This window comes from Bos mutus, chromosome 7, assembly GCF_027580195.1.
Source record: "Bos mutus isolate GX-2022 chromosome 7, NWIPB_WYAK_1.1, whole genome shotgun sequence".
Classification (NCBI taxonomy): domain Eukaryota; kingdom Metazoa; phylum Chordata; class Mammalia; order Artiodactyla; family Bovidae; genus Bos; species Bos mutus.
The window spans coordinates 34,841,393-34,857,758 of NC_091623.1; positions in this window are offsets into that span (position 1 = coordinate 34,841,393).

Consider the following 16,366-nt stretch of genomic DNA (forward strand, 5'->3'; position numbering starts at 1 on the left):
CCCTGCATTTTCTGCTTCTTGATCAGCCAGAAATACAGCCAAGTGTTCCCATTCTTTTGAAATTTCCCATTTACACTTGTTTCAACTACTCAGAGAAAAATAGGGAAAATAAGAGCAGTGAAATAAGATTTTAATTAAAAGGGAAAATGGAAAATGTTCAAATTTCATAAAGTGCAAAAGACGTGTATACTTTGGTTGTAGTCAGCTTGAAAGCAAAATTTTGCTTGGCACTCACAGACGTTAAATCAGTTCATAAGTCAATAACTAGGTAAAAATGTAGTCCAACTATTTTTAAAGTAAACCTAAAAATGATAATTTAAGAAGGCTAATTGGACCATGTGCTTCACAAAGCAAGGTTTTATTTAGAGTATCAGGGCTATCCAAAATAAAGTATAGTAATAATAATAGAGAATTATTTGAAAGGAATGATATAACTAAAAAAATACATCCAGATATTCAAAGCCATTTCACTAGTCTAAATGTTGGATTTCAACTTTCAGTGGGAGTAAATAAATATAATTAGTAGTCACTTTAAGGGAAATGAAAAATAAAACCAGGAAATCATTCAACGTGACCAGTGCCGTCTCTACACATGTGATGTATCAGTGTCCATCTTACAGACCAGCAGTGATCAAAATGGTATTATGCCAACAATCACGTGGTTTGCTTGGCTTCCCGATTTAATACCAACTAGGTCAGTGACCAAGTGAAGCTGAAAAGATTCTTGGTCAAATTTCTATGTGTTGACACAATATATTCAATGAATGAAAGCATTTTCACTTGCTTTAGGTAACACAAGACATATTTTTCCCATTATGCATGTGGATTTGCTATTAAAAATGCTAATTTGCTTGATGGTCCCATTAGATTTAAAGTTGCATGGCATGTATTATTTATGTCTGTGTTACAGTGAGAGAGAATCAGAATTCAAGCTAGGGAGTCCTTAGAAGATCGGATTTGAACCCTACATTCCATAGCACGGCAGTTACAACTCTGGACCTCCCAGGCTCAAGGAACCTGCAGCTCCCAAAATCCAGTCCTTATAGCACATGAGTGATCAAGAACAAACACACACCATGGGGTAGTGGGGACCTCCAGTTCCCAGAAGCCACACAGGAGTCTGCTCAGGAAAGGGTCACTCAAGGACCTTTCCTGAAGCTCAGTATATGTCAGCATGACAACCTCAGAGTACCCAACTGTCTTTCATGATGCTCTTAACTTCACACACTCTTAGGTATAAAGACTGACGGTCTCATTTCACCATCAGCCAGGCACATGGTTAAAAGAATAGTTGTTCTAAGCACCTTACATCTCAGCTGTATAAAAAAAAGCTTGCATTCCATGAGAGTCTTTCTGCTTCCTCCCCTCCGTGAGCTACTGCTTCTGGGCCCTCTGGAGTGCAGACACTGTTCCTCCGGACCCCTGTCCTTTCTCTCCTGCCACCATTTCAACCCCTCTGAAGCCCCATGTCCTCCTCACACATGTATTACTAATCCTCCCTATAACTCCTAATTTTTTTTCCTTTTTTTTTTCCTGCATTTTCTGAATAATGACTATGAGAATCTAATGAAATCTGCATCAGGGTCCAGGGATATTTACTCAACTAAGTCAAATGATCAAAATTGTATCATTAATATTTTAAGAGTTTATGCCTCAACACTTTTGGATCCCTCACTCACTAACCCATATTATAGTTTTGCCCAATGGTAAAAGGCAAAAGGAAATTAACTTATTTCAGTAGTTAAATGCACTATGCAATTCACAGTTATCCTTTTGTGCGGAAAAACATTTGGCTTTGAATATTTATGTCAGAGATGTGCAGGGACATCTCTGAGCAAAATAGTTGAAGAATAATTGAATTATACTAGGAGTTTTCTACCCCTGACCACTCCTCATTTTTTTCCTCCTCTGGAAGATCAGCACCTGATAATATGCCTTGTCAATCCATACTGCCAGATGCAATCATTACATTTCTCCAGTAATTTTCTACAAATTCCTTTCTCATCTTATAAGCTTTACTAATATTTCAGTGACTATCTATGGTGGTATTTCTGAATCTGTTTTCAGAGTGTTCAGGATAATTCTTTAAGACAAAGGTGCAATTAATGAGAAGGTTCAGTTCAGTTCAGTTCAGTTACTCAGTCGTGTCTGACTTTTTGCAACCCCATGAACCGCAGCACACCAGACCTCCCTGTCCATCACCAACTCCTGAAGTCCACCCAAACCCATGTCCATTGAGGTGGTGATGCTATTCAACCATCTCACCCTCTGTCGTCCCCTTCTCCTCCTTCCTTCAATCTTTCCCAGCATCAGGGTCTTTTCCAATGAGTCAGCTCTTCGCATCAGGTGGCCAAAGTATTGGAGTTTCAGCTTCAGCACCAGTCCTTCCAATAAACACCCAGGACTGATCTCCTTTAGGATGGACTGGTTGGATCTCCTTGTAGTCCAAGGGACTCTCAAGAGTCTTCTCCAACACCACAGTTGAAAAGCATGCATTCTTCGGCACTCAGTTTTCTTTACTGTCCAGCTCTCACACCCATACATGACCACTGGAAAAACCATAGCCTTGACTAGATGGACTTTTGTTGACAAAGTAACGTCTTTGCTTTTTAATATGCTGTCTAGGTTGGTCATAACTTTCCTCCCAAGGAATGAGAAGGTACTTAACCCAACAATAATTGACCAATGTTTTCTTTTTGTGTCTCACCAAACTTTCCACCCAAATTATGAGCACCATAAATGATACTAAGTTAGCAACATTGTATTATATATTTGAAAAAGTAGCTCTTTGAAAATTCTCACCACCAAAGAAGAAAAAAAAATTGGAATGATCTGAGAGGATAGATGTGTTAACTAACTTTACTGTGGTAATCAGTTCATAATATATATACAATTAAGCCATTATGTTGTACACCTTAAGCTTATACAGTGTTATATGTCAGTTATACCTCAATATAGCTGAGGGAGAAAGTCAATGCTAATTTGGCTTTTTTGGTCCACTATTATACCCTCTGGAGGAGGCAATGGCACCCCACTCCAGTACTCTGGCCTGGAAAATCTCACGGACGGAGGAGCCTGGTGGGCTGCAGTCCATGGGGTCGCGAAGAGTCGGACACGACTGAGAGACTTCACTTTCACTTTTCACTTGCATGCATTGCAGAAGGAAATGGCAACCCACTCCAGTGTTCTTGCCTGGAGAATCCCAGGGACGGGGGAGCCTGGTGGGCTGCCGTCTATGGGGTCTCACAGAGTCGGACACGACTGAAGCGACTTAGCAGCAACTTAACAGCATTATACCCTCAAGGCTGAGGACAGAACATGGCCAATAAGACAGTATTTTTTTAAAAAGTTAGTGAATTAATGTATGGATACTGGCATCTCTAATCCTAGCATGGAGAAAACTTTTTATGCAGAATTCAACATTGCCTCATAAATATATTTTATATAAATTGGTAAATTGAAAATGCTGAACAGTATATATGGAAGGGGCTTCCCACATGGCACAGTGGTAATGAATTTGCCTGCCAATGCAGGAGATGAGAGACACAGGTTTGATCTCTGGATCGGGAAGATCCCCTGGAGTAGGAAATGACTACCCACTCCAGTATTCTTTTCTGGAAAATTACATGGACAGGTGGGCCTGGTGGACTATAATTCATGGAGTCGCAAAGAGTAGGACATGACTGAGCACACAGCATGCATTTATGGAAAGTGGTTCATATTTTAAAATCAAATAAAAAATTTTTTTCATTTTGCTTTTAAGCAAGGTTAGGTAATTTGTTGACTTAAAAAAGTGTCACTTTTTGTTACACTATTGGAAATCTGTGACATATTTCCAAAGAATCCTCTTCAACTCTGTATCGTCTTCCCTTAGCACTCAATATATTTACTTTCACCAATGAATACAGTAACATAATTTTTACTCAGCTCCATATAATTCCTTGGTGAAGAAAGACTTTTTATTTTTATTTTTTCTCTCTTGTAAAATTGTAGGGAATTATTTCCATGTGACATCCCTTACTAGAGGCTTTGGTCAAAGAGGGTGCTATTCAACAACATTCTGACCTCTGACTGCTCCAAAAGTTGTGTCAGAAATATTCATAAATCCTAGAAATAAATATCAACAAGTACTCTAAATTAAATAGTAAAACTGATTCTGCACATTCCCAATTATGTCTTAAGGATCTCATGAATGAAAAAGTTTTCATTTCGTATTCTCATTTGTTTTATATATTCAAATATTTAAAAATCTTGATATCCTATTAAAAACAGAGGAGTGTCCAGGAAAAACATCTGGGACTGCCTAACTAATCTAATTTTCTCAAGTAATTTTACTAATATTCAGTCAATTAAGAAATGTTAGTGCTCTTTATGCAGCAATTCAATGTGATCATTTTTGAATTGCTTTATTTTTTTGATTTAATTTTTCAAAATGAGAAACCAATGAGTCCAATTAATTTTAGCCCCACAAACAATTAATTGTACATTAAAAATAAATGACTTCAATTGATCACAATTCTACTCAACTGATGGTAATGAGTGCTGATTTGGGGATGACAGGGAGCTTGGATTCATGAAGATCAAGAATTAGATTTGAGTTATAATTTAAGGAAAATTCTTTGAATAAGTGAAAAATGTTGATAAAGTTTTACAGTGATAAATGTATAAATGTCAATGCATAATGTTAAAATGACTTCATAAAGGCTTAGATGCCAGGATTAACCTATGCAATAGTGTATATTGATGAATAAATGATCAAACATACCTTTAATTACACAAGAAACATATTTGTGTAGAAAAGGTAATTACCATCTGTTCTTAAAGGAGAATACTTAGAAAATTTTAATTGTGACATAATCCTATAAGATATATAGAAGCTCAAATTTATTTTTAACAAGTTATAATGTTTCCTGTTTCATATTCTAATAATAAATAATCTATACTTACAAACCAACCATAATTCAATTTAAAACCAGTAGCATGCAGATAACCTATAAGGCATTTGAAGTGATGGAGCTGTAACAATTGAGTGTACATATGCAAAAATATTAAAATGGGTCATATACTTAAATGTAAAATGAAAAGCTATAAATTTTTTGAAGAAAACACTGGAGGAAAATCTATGTGACCTTAAATTGTGTAATAAGTTTTTGCCACAATATCAAAAGCAAAAGTTTTTACAATAGAAAAAATTGATATCCAGGACAATATTAAACGCTACAACATTCGAATCATAGGGGTTCCAGAAGAAGAAGACAAAAAGAAAGACCATGAGAAAATACTTGAGGAGATAATAGTTGAAAACTTCCCTAAAATGGGGAAGGAAATAATCACCCAAGTCCAAGAAACCCAGAGAGTCCCAAACAGGATAAACCCAAGGAGAAACACCCCAAGACACATATTAATCAAATTAACAAAGATCAAACACAAAGAACAAATATTAAAAGCAGCAAGGGAAAAACAACAAATAACACACAAGGGGATTCCCATAAGGATAACAGCTGATCTTTCAATAGAAACTCTTCAAGCCAGGAGGGAATGGCAAGACATACTTAAAATGATGAAAGAAAATAACCTACAGCCCAGATTATTGTACCCAGCAAGGATCTCATTCAAGTATGAAGGAGAAATCAAAAGCTTTTCAGACAAGCAAAAGCTGAGAGAATTCTGCACCACCAAACCAGCTCTCCAACAAATACTAAAGGATATTCTCTAGACAGGAAACACAAAAATGGTGTATAAACTCGAACCCAAAACAATAAAGTAAATGGCAACGGATCATATTTATTAGTAATTACCTTAAACGTAAATGGGTTGAATGCCCCAACCAAAAGACAAAGACTGGCTGAATGGATACAAAAACAAGACCCTTACATATGTTGTCTACAAGAGACCCACCTCAAAACAGGGGACACATACAGACTGAAAGTGAAGGGCTGGAAAAAGATTTTCCATGCAAATTGGGACCAAAAGAAAGCAGGAGTCACAATACTCATATCAGATAAATTAGACTTTAAAACAAAGGCTGTGAAAAGAGACAAAGAAGGTCACTACATAATGATCAAAGGATCAATCCAAGAAGAAGATATAACAATTATAAATACATATCCACCCAACATGGGAGCACCGCAGTATGTAAGACAAATCCTAACAAGTATGAAAGGAGAAATTAACAATAACACAATAATAGTGGGAGACTTTAATACCCCACTCACACTTATGGATAGATCAACTAAACAGAAAATTAACAAGGAAAAAAAAAAAACAAAAACATGTATCTATAAAGCTCACTAAAGCAAAGCACAGTAAAATGAGGTATGGCAATAAAAGGCATTAAATTTATCAAATAAAAAATAAATAAAGTGCTGAAAAATTAAAGCTGTCAATTCTGTAATAGATATTCATTGAAAGTATCTTTTGAAATGGGGGTGAAAACACCTTCAGAGAAATGAAAGCTAAGGAAGCATGCACGAGCTATAAAAAATGATAAAGTCCTTTATGAATGATGATAATATCAAAACAAAACTGGGAAATACAGGAAGGAGTAAAGAGCACTACGAACAGTCAATACATGGATAAACATTAGAAACTATTCTCTTTTCTTAATTTCTTCATGGTAAACTATCAACATTATATTGTGAAATTTTTCAGAAAAAAAAAAAAAAAGAATATGGTATGACATAGTTCTGTCTTAGATATTATGCAAGTGGGATGAATACTGAAAATAACTAAAGTACCTCATGGTAAAAATAAAAATAAAAAAAAAAAAAAATAAAGACAGAGATAAACTATAAAAAAAAAAAAAAAGAATTTCTACTAAATTAAAAGTTTTTCTTTCAAAGTTGTGAAATTGCAATGTTGTGGTTAAAATAGACCAAGTCAAAAATTAAAAAAAAAAAAAAAAAATGAATGAGATATAAAATAAAAAAAATATATATATAATAAGAAAAAATTGATAAAGTGGAGTTTACTAAAATTTTTAAAGTTCTGGTTTACAAAAGATATTATTAAGAGTATAAAAGACAAGCTACATACTAGGAGAAAAATACTTGCAAAGCATATCTGATAAAATGCTTTTATCCGATATGTAAAAAAACTGTTAAACTAAAACACTAAGAATATAACACAATCAAAAAGTGGGCAAAAGATCTGAACAGACACCTTACCTTAAAAATTAAACCTCACTAATATCTAAAAACTGAAAATATGTGTCAGTGAAGAACATAAAATGGAGCAGCCATTTTGGAAGGAAGTTAGGAAGTGTCTTACAAAGCTAAACATAGTCTTAAATATATCATCCCACAGCTGTACTCTTAGGTATCAATTTGGAAATTTATGTCCAAAGATAAACCTACACATAGATGTTCATAGCAGCTTTATTCATAATCTGCATGTCCTGGAAATAAGATGTACTTCAATAGGCAAGCACAACCCTCTCACAGCCATAACATAGAATACTATTTAATATTATCAAAAAATGAGCTATTTAATCATGGAGAGGAGAAGGCAATGGCACCCCCTCCAGTACTCTTGCCTGGAAAATCCCGTGGATGGAGGAGCCTGGTGGGCTGCAGTCCATGGGGTTGCTAAGAGTCGGACATGACTGAGTGACTTCACTTTCACTTTTCACTTTCCTGCATTGGAGAAGGAAATGGCAGCCCACTCCAGTGTTCTTGCCTGGAGAGTCTCAGGGACGGGGGAGCCTGGTGGGCTGCCGTCTATGGGGTCGAAGAGTAAGACACGACTGAAGCGACTTAGCAGCAGCAGTAGCAGCAATCATGGAAAAACATTGATAAACCTTGAAGTGTATATTGGTTAGTTAAAAGCAAAGTCTAAAGAGGCTCATACCATATGAGGTCATTTATCTGACATTCTGGAAAAGACAGATGTACACAGATGCTAAATGGATCAGTGGTTTTCAAGAATTCAGAGTAGGGGGTTGTATAGATGAAGTACAGAATTATATAGGCTGATGAAAGTACTTTGTGTGATAATGCAGTGTTGAATACCTGAGTTTGTCAAAGCCTATTTGTTTTATTTACAATAGAGTGAATATTATATGCAAATTAAAAATAAATCATGTAGGAAGTCTGAGAATCCAGAATGGAACCAGTCTAACTATATGTTAAGGTAGTAAACAGCCTCACAGAAGGACACTGGGGAAACAGCACCCACCTAAACTATCACTAACCTAAGTAACTGGGAAATCAGTGGAGACTGTAGTACTAAAGGTAAAAGTGTATGTATATATATATGTAAAAAAAAGATATATATATGTATATCCCAGGTTCAATCTCATATTGCCATGCCTTCCTCCAGAAGATATATACATATAGAAGGAAATGGCAACCCACTCCAGTATTCTTGCCTGGAGAATCCCATGGACAGAGAAGCCCGGTGGGCTACAGTCCATGGGGTCGCAAAGAGTTGGACATGACTGAAGTGACTGAGCACACAAACATATGTACATATATATATATATACACACACACATAAATTTACATATATATATATATATATCTCCAAATGTACTTCTTTTAGTGTGTATATATATCACTCCTGTTTAGTATGAAGGCAGACTATAACCGAAGGCTACCTAGAACTACTAAAGAACTTTGCAAAGAATAGTGAGCTAACATATTCTTTAAAATTTAGAACAATGTTTGAGACAGGGTAAGTATTATAAATATTTGCTATTATTAGGAATGTGTTTAACTGTAGGGTTTTGGTAAGTGTATTATTGCAGTTGTTCAGAAGAAAAATGTTGATCCATATCTTTTCTTTCTTTGCTTGTTTTAAATTTCATTTTATTTTATGGAAGTATAGTTGCTTTACAATGTTGTGTTAGCGTCTGCTGTATGGCAACGTGAATCAGCTTTATGCATACACATGTCCCCTCTTTTTTGGATTTCCTTCCCATTTAGGTCACCATAGAGCACTGCGCAGAGTCCCCCATGCTGTACAGTTGGTTCTCATTATACATCTTTTTCTTGTAATGCAAATTAAATTTATTTCGGCAAAGTGTATTTCAGCCCACCTTCCTATCATTAGGAGAGTGCCTACAGGGTTCATCAGAGGCCAAGCCGAGTTGTGATAAGGCCGGGATGAGACAGATGAATGTCTTATTTCCCTTTCTGTGTGCGAGTCACACCACTCTTCTATATTCAGTAGCATATCACAGAATCAGGAAATGAAGGGTTGATGAGCGTTTGCCTAGTTATTTTTGTTTTTTAAGAGTTTTCCAAATTTATTTTTGTTTAATATCAAGAAGAAAGAATAAACATTGAGTTTCTAATGTGTAAAGGAAATAATTCTGGTAGCTGAGATTGCAAACACTGTGCAATATTCTTCTCATCACTGAAAAGTTCATCATATGTTTGATAATGTAAGCAAGATGTGTTAGAAAAATTATAACGATACTCAAAAGTTCTCTGGAATTCAACGTTTTTATTTTGCTAACTAAGAAACTGGCTCTGAGAGCCAAAATCACTAACAGCGTTCCTAATATTTGGATGCTGGACTTAGACCAAACTAGGTCTTCTGATGCTCAGTTCTCTTGGTTTTTTCTGTTCTATCTCGTTCTTTCCCTAGCCAGTTGTTACATACACATTATTTCACTTTAAAAATGAATCTATATTATAAATTGCTGAAGGAAATAATTCCTCAGGTTTCCGTGAAGATGGATTTCATTTCTTCTTTCCCATGGAGTTGAAATCAATTACCTGATAGCTACACATGAAAGAGACCTAGGGTGTGTGTGGATTAGTTTCCTTTTCTCTTCCCTCTCATGATGTGGATGTCCAGTGGTGTTTAGAGGCAACTGCTTCAGGGACGCCAGGGACTGTTGGCATTCAAGGTTGTTGGTAACTGCCGGTTAGTGCAACTGAGAGGCTGGTATAATTAACATTTTGTGCATTTGCCCACAGGGGTTCCCTGGTGGCTCAGATGGCAAAGAAACCACCTGTGGTGTGGGAGACCTGGGTTCAGTCCCTGGGTGGGGAAGATCCCCTGGAGGAGGGCATGGCAACCCACTCCAGTACTCTTGTCTGGAGAAGTCCATGGACAGAGGAGCCTGGTGGGCTACAGTCCGTGGGGTTGCAAAGAGCTGACTGAGTGACTAAACAGCACACACAACACAAACATGTAGCATTTGGAAAGCAAATAGGCTTAATCATTAAACTCATGAGATAGGTGAAGAAGCTAGAGTACGTTAGGTAGGAGTATATATACATGTTACATAATGGAATTTTTTTTCTAACATTTCCGATAACATGATCCTCTCAAAGGAGAGAGAATAAGTTACCTTGTGAGTGACAAGCTTTGGTCTGCATTCTATGACCGGGATATTAGGTGGGAGTTTTTAGTCTATTTTTCCTTTCTGGATTTGTCAACTGTGAAGTAGAGAACTTGGTAGCTTTGTTTTCATAGGGGATTAAAATTTTCCTCCTGTGGGTTGTTCCCATAGAATCTAAGCTAATTCCTTTAGATCTCACTTGATGGCCTGCCCTCTAAATTAACTTTTATCAGGAATAAAGGTGATATCTTGATTTCTTAATGCCTTTTTCCCTTGGGCAGAGATTGCTTGCTGGGTATGTTCAAACTTCCAGAGCCTTTGTCATGGATACATAGATAATGATGATCTACATATGATAAGATCACATTTGGTCTCAGTGAGTGACAGTTAACCCTGGGAGAGACCAGTAAGGACATCAGGAAAGTTCCTGAGTCTTAGGTTGTGAACTCTGCTGTGATTACAGATGACCGACATAGTTTAAATATTACAATATTTGGAATTCCAAAACATATAAATAAATTCATCCAAGAAGGATGAGATTATAGGAATCAGTGATTCAGAAATGATGTGTGACTTGGCAGACAGCCGTCATCCCGCAGTGCTGAGAGCTGAAACACTGCTGCTGTGGCTTGAGGAGTGAATAACTGAGGCCGCCATTACAGAACATAAGATAAAAGGGTTAATCCAAGGGAGTAGAGGAGACTGTTAAATATCTCCATTTAGCAGTTATTTAGAGTACTTGAAGAAAAAAGTGAAGCTTTTAATATTTTTTTTGAAGTATGTGCAAGCTCATCAGTTACTCTTTGAAAATCATTTAAACTTCATCTGTATTGTGCCTCAATCACAGGTCACATAAACAACAACAAAACTAAATCATAATGAAACGTTGATAACATAAATTATTTATACTTGATATTTCTAAAAATAAAGTTCATCTAGACCTCACTTTATAAACCATAAGGAAATAAAGAAAATGTATTCCTTCCTTATTCCTAATATATCTTAAATGCTGTAGTTAATAATTGCTTAATAGAAACTTTATAATTCATTGTTAGATGTTCATAGAAACTGGAATTACAGTAAGTTTGCATCAGAAAACCACCACCTGACACTTGAAGCCCTGAAAATCAGGAACCCAGAACCATTACTGAGAAAGCAGATAAAATACATTGCTTGTTTAATAAGAGGATAAAGCTCTCACTGTTATAAAGTTGGGGGTTTTTAATTTAATTGTGGGTTTCCTATTCTGCCTTTCCAGAAAGTCAAGGGTTTTCTTCTTCTGCAGCAATTGGACTTTCTCACCTTCTTGTCACCATTTTGATCATCATTTCATTTTGACTGTATAGAACTCTTTTCAGTTCAGTTCAGTCACTCAGTCCTGTCTGATTCTTTGTGACCCCATGGACTGCCACACATCAGGCCTCCCTATCCATCACCAACTCCCGGAGTTTACCCAAACTCATGTCCATTGAGTTGGTGATGCCATCCAACCATCTCATCCTCTGTTGTCCCCTTCTCCTCCTGTCTTCAATCTTTCCCAGCATCAGGGTCTTTTCGAATGAGTCAGCTCTTTGCATCAGGTGGCCAAAGTATTGGAGTTTCAGCTTCAGCATCAGTCCTTCCAGTGAACATTCAGGACTGATCTCCTTTAGGATGGACTGGTTGGATCTTCTTGTAGTCCAAGGGACTCTCAAGAGTCTTCTCCGACACCACAGTTGAAAAGCATGCATTCTTCGGCACTCAGTTTTCTTTACTGTCCAGCTCTCACACCCATACATGACCACTGGAAAAACCATACATAGCTTTGACAGTGCATCAGTTTGCCTGAAACATTCTCCTTTCCAGAGGATAACAACTGGAATGGAGTTTATTTTTAAGGTCAGAGAAAAAACTACAGGCAAAGATAGGATGTTATGCTTGTGGGATTACACTCTTCTTTCTTCCCTGGGATGCTTAGTGAACTATAAGAGAGCCATAGTTGAGGGAAAGGGACTTGGTGAACAGTCTCAGCAGTCTGTTCTGTAATGATTACAGAGAAGAGAACATGTTTTGGCCATATTACAACCATGTTATCATTTTAAAAAGTACGTTAGATGAATGACACCAGTATTCAACAGGAATGTGGGCAGTGTGGAATCATGTATTGACGCTGTTAGCTCATCAATGAGTTCAAGAGTGCACTGGTTCTGAAATACACATATTTATTTAGCATTACTTCCTGCCTGATCAGTGCATTTGACCAAATACACGACAGAGTTGAGAAACTGCATATTTTTTAGGATCAAAGTTGGATAAAAGCTTAACTTCAAACTTTTGTTACCTTCACAAATTCATTACAATATATGACTTGCAGTTTCTTTCACTATATTCTGGGAATAAAGAAAAAATGCCTTCTCATCTTAATAGGATCCATGGTGAAACAAAAATTTTTTTTCTGTTCTCAGTGCTAGGAAAAGCTGTGGTGTTTCTTTTTAACCTTTTTTCTCTTTTAATGGAAACCAGGTAATGTAACTAAACTTATCCCACACTGGGAGTTGACTGCTCATCCACTCATAAGTGGGTTTCCAGTCCAACTGTGCAATAGTCTGAAATCTTATTTATGCAGCATTTAGCACTAGTCTTATCCAAAAGGTGATTCTATTTAAACCATTTACCTTATTTTTACTTTTATATTAATTTTTTTCTGTCTTACTGCTGTATGCTAATGTATATTAGTGAAAAGATACTTCAGAATCTCACTTGGAATGAAACAGGACTTAAGTGAATTAATGGAATAAAATCTCTTGATATACATAGTGTAGATAATATTTTCTAAATTTATAAAGTACTAAACATAGTGCTTTACATAGATGAGTGCCCATTAATATTTCTCCCTTCTTTCTTCTCTTGTATTTCCCACTGAGAACAAAAGGGGGAGTCACATTTCTTTTACTCATTCAATCATCTCAAAAATGATTATGCAACTTCTATATCATTGAGATTTCTATTCCTGTTAGAACTTTGATAACTTGGGCCAAAGACCCATTTACAAAACCTGGGTGAGTTCATGGCCTCCTTAAAACTTTGGCCATTATCTTCTTACAGACATTTAATTTCTACCCCAGCACAGTATTGGTTGAAACACTAGCCTCTGTGTTGCGTGGAGGATTTATTAGAAGCGTGAGACAGGAAGAGTAGGGAGTTGTCTATATGAGCTTGTACAGATAAGAGGTATATATGAGAAGTGCAGAAGTCCGTTATGGAGACTCCAGTCTTTACAACTAGACTCCTATCTCTGTTCAGAAGGACTAGATAATTCTGTTTATTAGGATGGCTGATTTTAAAGTTTGGAGCTATTAGCAAATAAGGTCTTGATTCTTTCTGTCATGAGTTCTTTTCTACTTGTGAATCATAGGAATTAATAGGGATTAAGTGGATAATTCTAAAAATTCACCTCACCTTTACTGATAAAGATAGTGCTGGGAAAAAGATTTAATATTAGAACCAACTACTCTACTAGCTCTTCCTACCTGCTACGTCTGGGCTTTAAAACAGCTTACCTGAAAATTAATTTGAGTATTAGCACCGACAAACCCAGAACTGGTGCAAATGTTGCAGTTGTCCAGTGTAGAGAGGATGAAGTGACAGGCTCTCCCACATATTATCTTATGTATTATATACATATAATTCAGAAATGAAATTTAATTCTCATTCAGGTACTCCATAATGAGGAGGAGTAAATAAATGGGCAAAAGAATAAGAATAGTTGGGCAAGAATATAATTTTATTAAAATCAGAAGGATGGGAATATAGAGGGCTGTGTGTAATAATTGTAAGGCATGTATTACAGAAACTTCAGAATTCAGGGAGATCAGGAAACCCATCCAAGCCCAAGCGGCTGAGGTTTGGGTTGGATTATTCAAACTCAGCTGGTCCTGTTCCTCAACTAAGTCAGCACAGGCACTAGGCAAGTCACTCTAGCAATAGCATCCTCTTCTCCACCACCTGCCCAGAGCTGCTCAGAAGTGACCCACCCTTTTCCTTAGGTTATGACACATAAACCCAGTAGAGTAGGAGTCTGTTGTTTAAAACTTCTTACAGCCAGAGATTAGGGGACCCACAAACTCCTGACATTTTTACTAACTAGTCTTGAATTAAACTGTCAGGGGCTAGAATCAATATTATCCCCTACATTCTTCATTACAGCTCGTTCAAGATAATGAGCTCGTTTACTCACAACAAATGCGTTCAGTGAATAACTGGTGTTTAGCAGAAGAAAGGTTCTTCCTCTTTCCCTGTGTACTTGCTGCTGTTACCCTAAACCAGACTCCCGTGACAAAACCCTCTGCACTGGTGCCCCAGTTCCAGCCCTGCAAATCCCCAGGGTATCCTCTCTCCACCAGCCATCTTTCTGAAGCCACAGTTGAATTCTCCTTCATGAAAATGAAAGTTCAAGCCCCAGTAAGAGCTGTGACATCATTTTTATTTCAGTGTGTCTTATGCTGAACACATGACTTCACATGTATTGACAATGAATAAATTGTTGCTGAATAAATCAATGAATGGACACACTATTTATCTATTTTTTTAAATCTAAACTTTTACGCCTCTTCAATGTGTCCAGGTGTACTTCTCATACAAATTCTTTATAAAATGCCCAGTATCCTTGCTGAGCTGATCCCAACTTGTATTCCATTCAGTGGTTCATTCTTTCATTCACACGCTGCTCGCTGTGCTTTGGGTACAGCAATATGACAGTAAACAGAGCAGAGATATTTTTGGCCCCTGAAGAGCCTATATTCTTGTGAAAGATAGACAAGAGAAACGTAATAAAAGTATGCTAGGAGGCGATACCTGAAAATAAATAGAACTGAATAAGGAGAGCATTGCTGGTCAGTCAAGACCTCTCAAATTAGCAGGCATTTGAGATAAGACATGAAGGAAATAAAAGTGTAAACTGTGTAAAGATCAAAGGGAAAAGGGTTCCAGGCCACAATTCTGAGGAGGGTGTATGCTTCTCCCAAGATTGTGGCCGACCATCTGTGACTCTCTCCATTCTTGGCTTTCGATCTGGGTGAAATGGAGACTGAGCGGAGAGTTTTGTTCAGAGGACAACTGCAAACTGGACTTTTTTTTTTTTTAATGGGATTACTCTGACTAGCTGCTGGGTTGAGAAATAATGTAGGTCAGAAAAGGGTGTCAGGTTGAGAGATATTTTTAAGAATTTTCTTTAAAAATTCTTAAAATTTGACAAAGGGAAAAAAAGATGTATGTATATTATACATCATATTTATTGTTTCCAAATTTGGAAAAATAAAACTAAATATCCAGGAATAAATACATTCAAGTGAGTACCAAGTGCCAGTCGCTCAGTTGTGTCTGACTCTTTGAGATCCTGTGGACTATGTAGTCCATGGAATCCTCAGGCTGGAATACTGGAGTGGGGAGCCTTTCCCTTCTCCAGGGGATCTTCCCAACCCAGGGATCAAAACCAGGTCTCCCACGTTGCAGAAATTCTTTACCAGCTGAGCCACCAGGAAAGCCCCACAATACCGGCGTGGGTAGTCTATCCCTTCTCCACTGGATCTTCCGGACCCAGGAATCGAACCGGGGTCTCCTGCATTGCAGGTGGATTCTTTACCAACTGAGCTATCAGGGAAGTAAAAATGAGTACAAATCAGTCAGTAAAAATAAGGTGAAGATTTTAATGTTTCAACATACAGAAATATTAGTAACTAAATAAGATAAATTATAAAGAAGGATATAAACATTATCCTAGAGAAAAAAAGCCTGTTTATTAAATTGTTGGAATAGTTTTACTCTGGCAAAATAATATTGAAGGAAATTTTCTTTCAGGTAAAAATATTCCTCATTGTAAAATGTTTTACTGTATTTATTTAATTATAATGCCTGGTGTATGTCATGTCTTTTGATAAATACTTGTGGTGATGCAAAGATAGATTAGATGTTTTCTTATTCTCAAGGAGCTTGGAGATGAATGATTTTCTTATTATAAATAACTTACCAACAAATAAAATGTGAGGAGTCAAAATCAGATTCTGTTACCCTCTTCTCTTTATAATTCTCTCACTG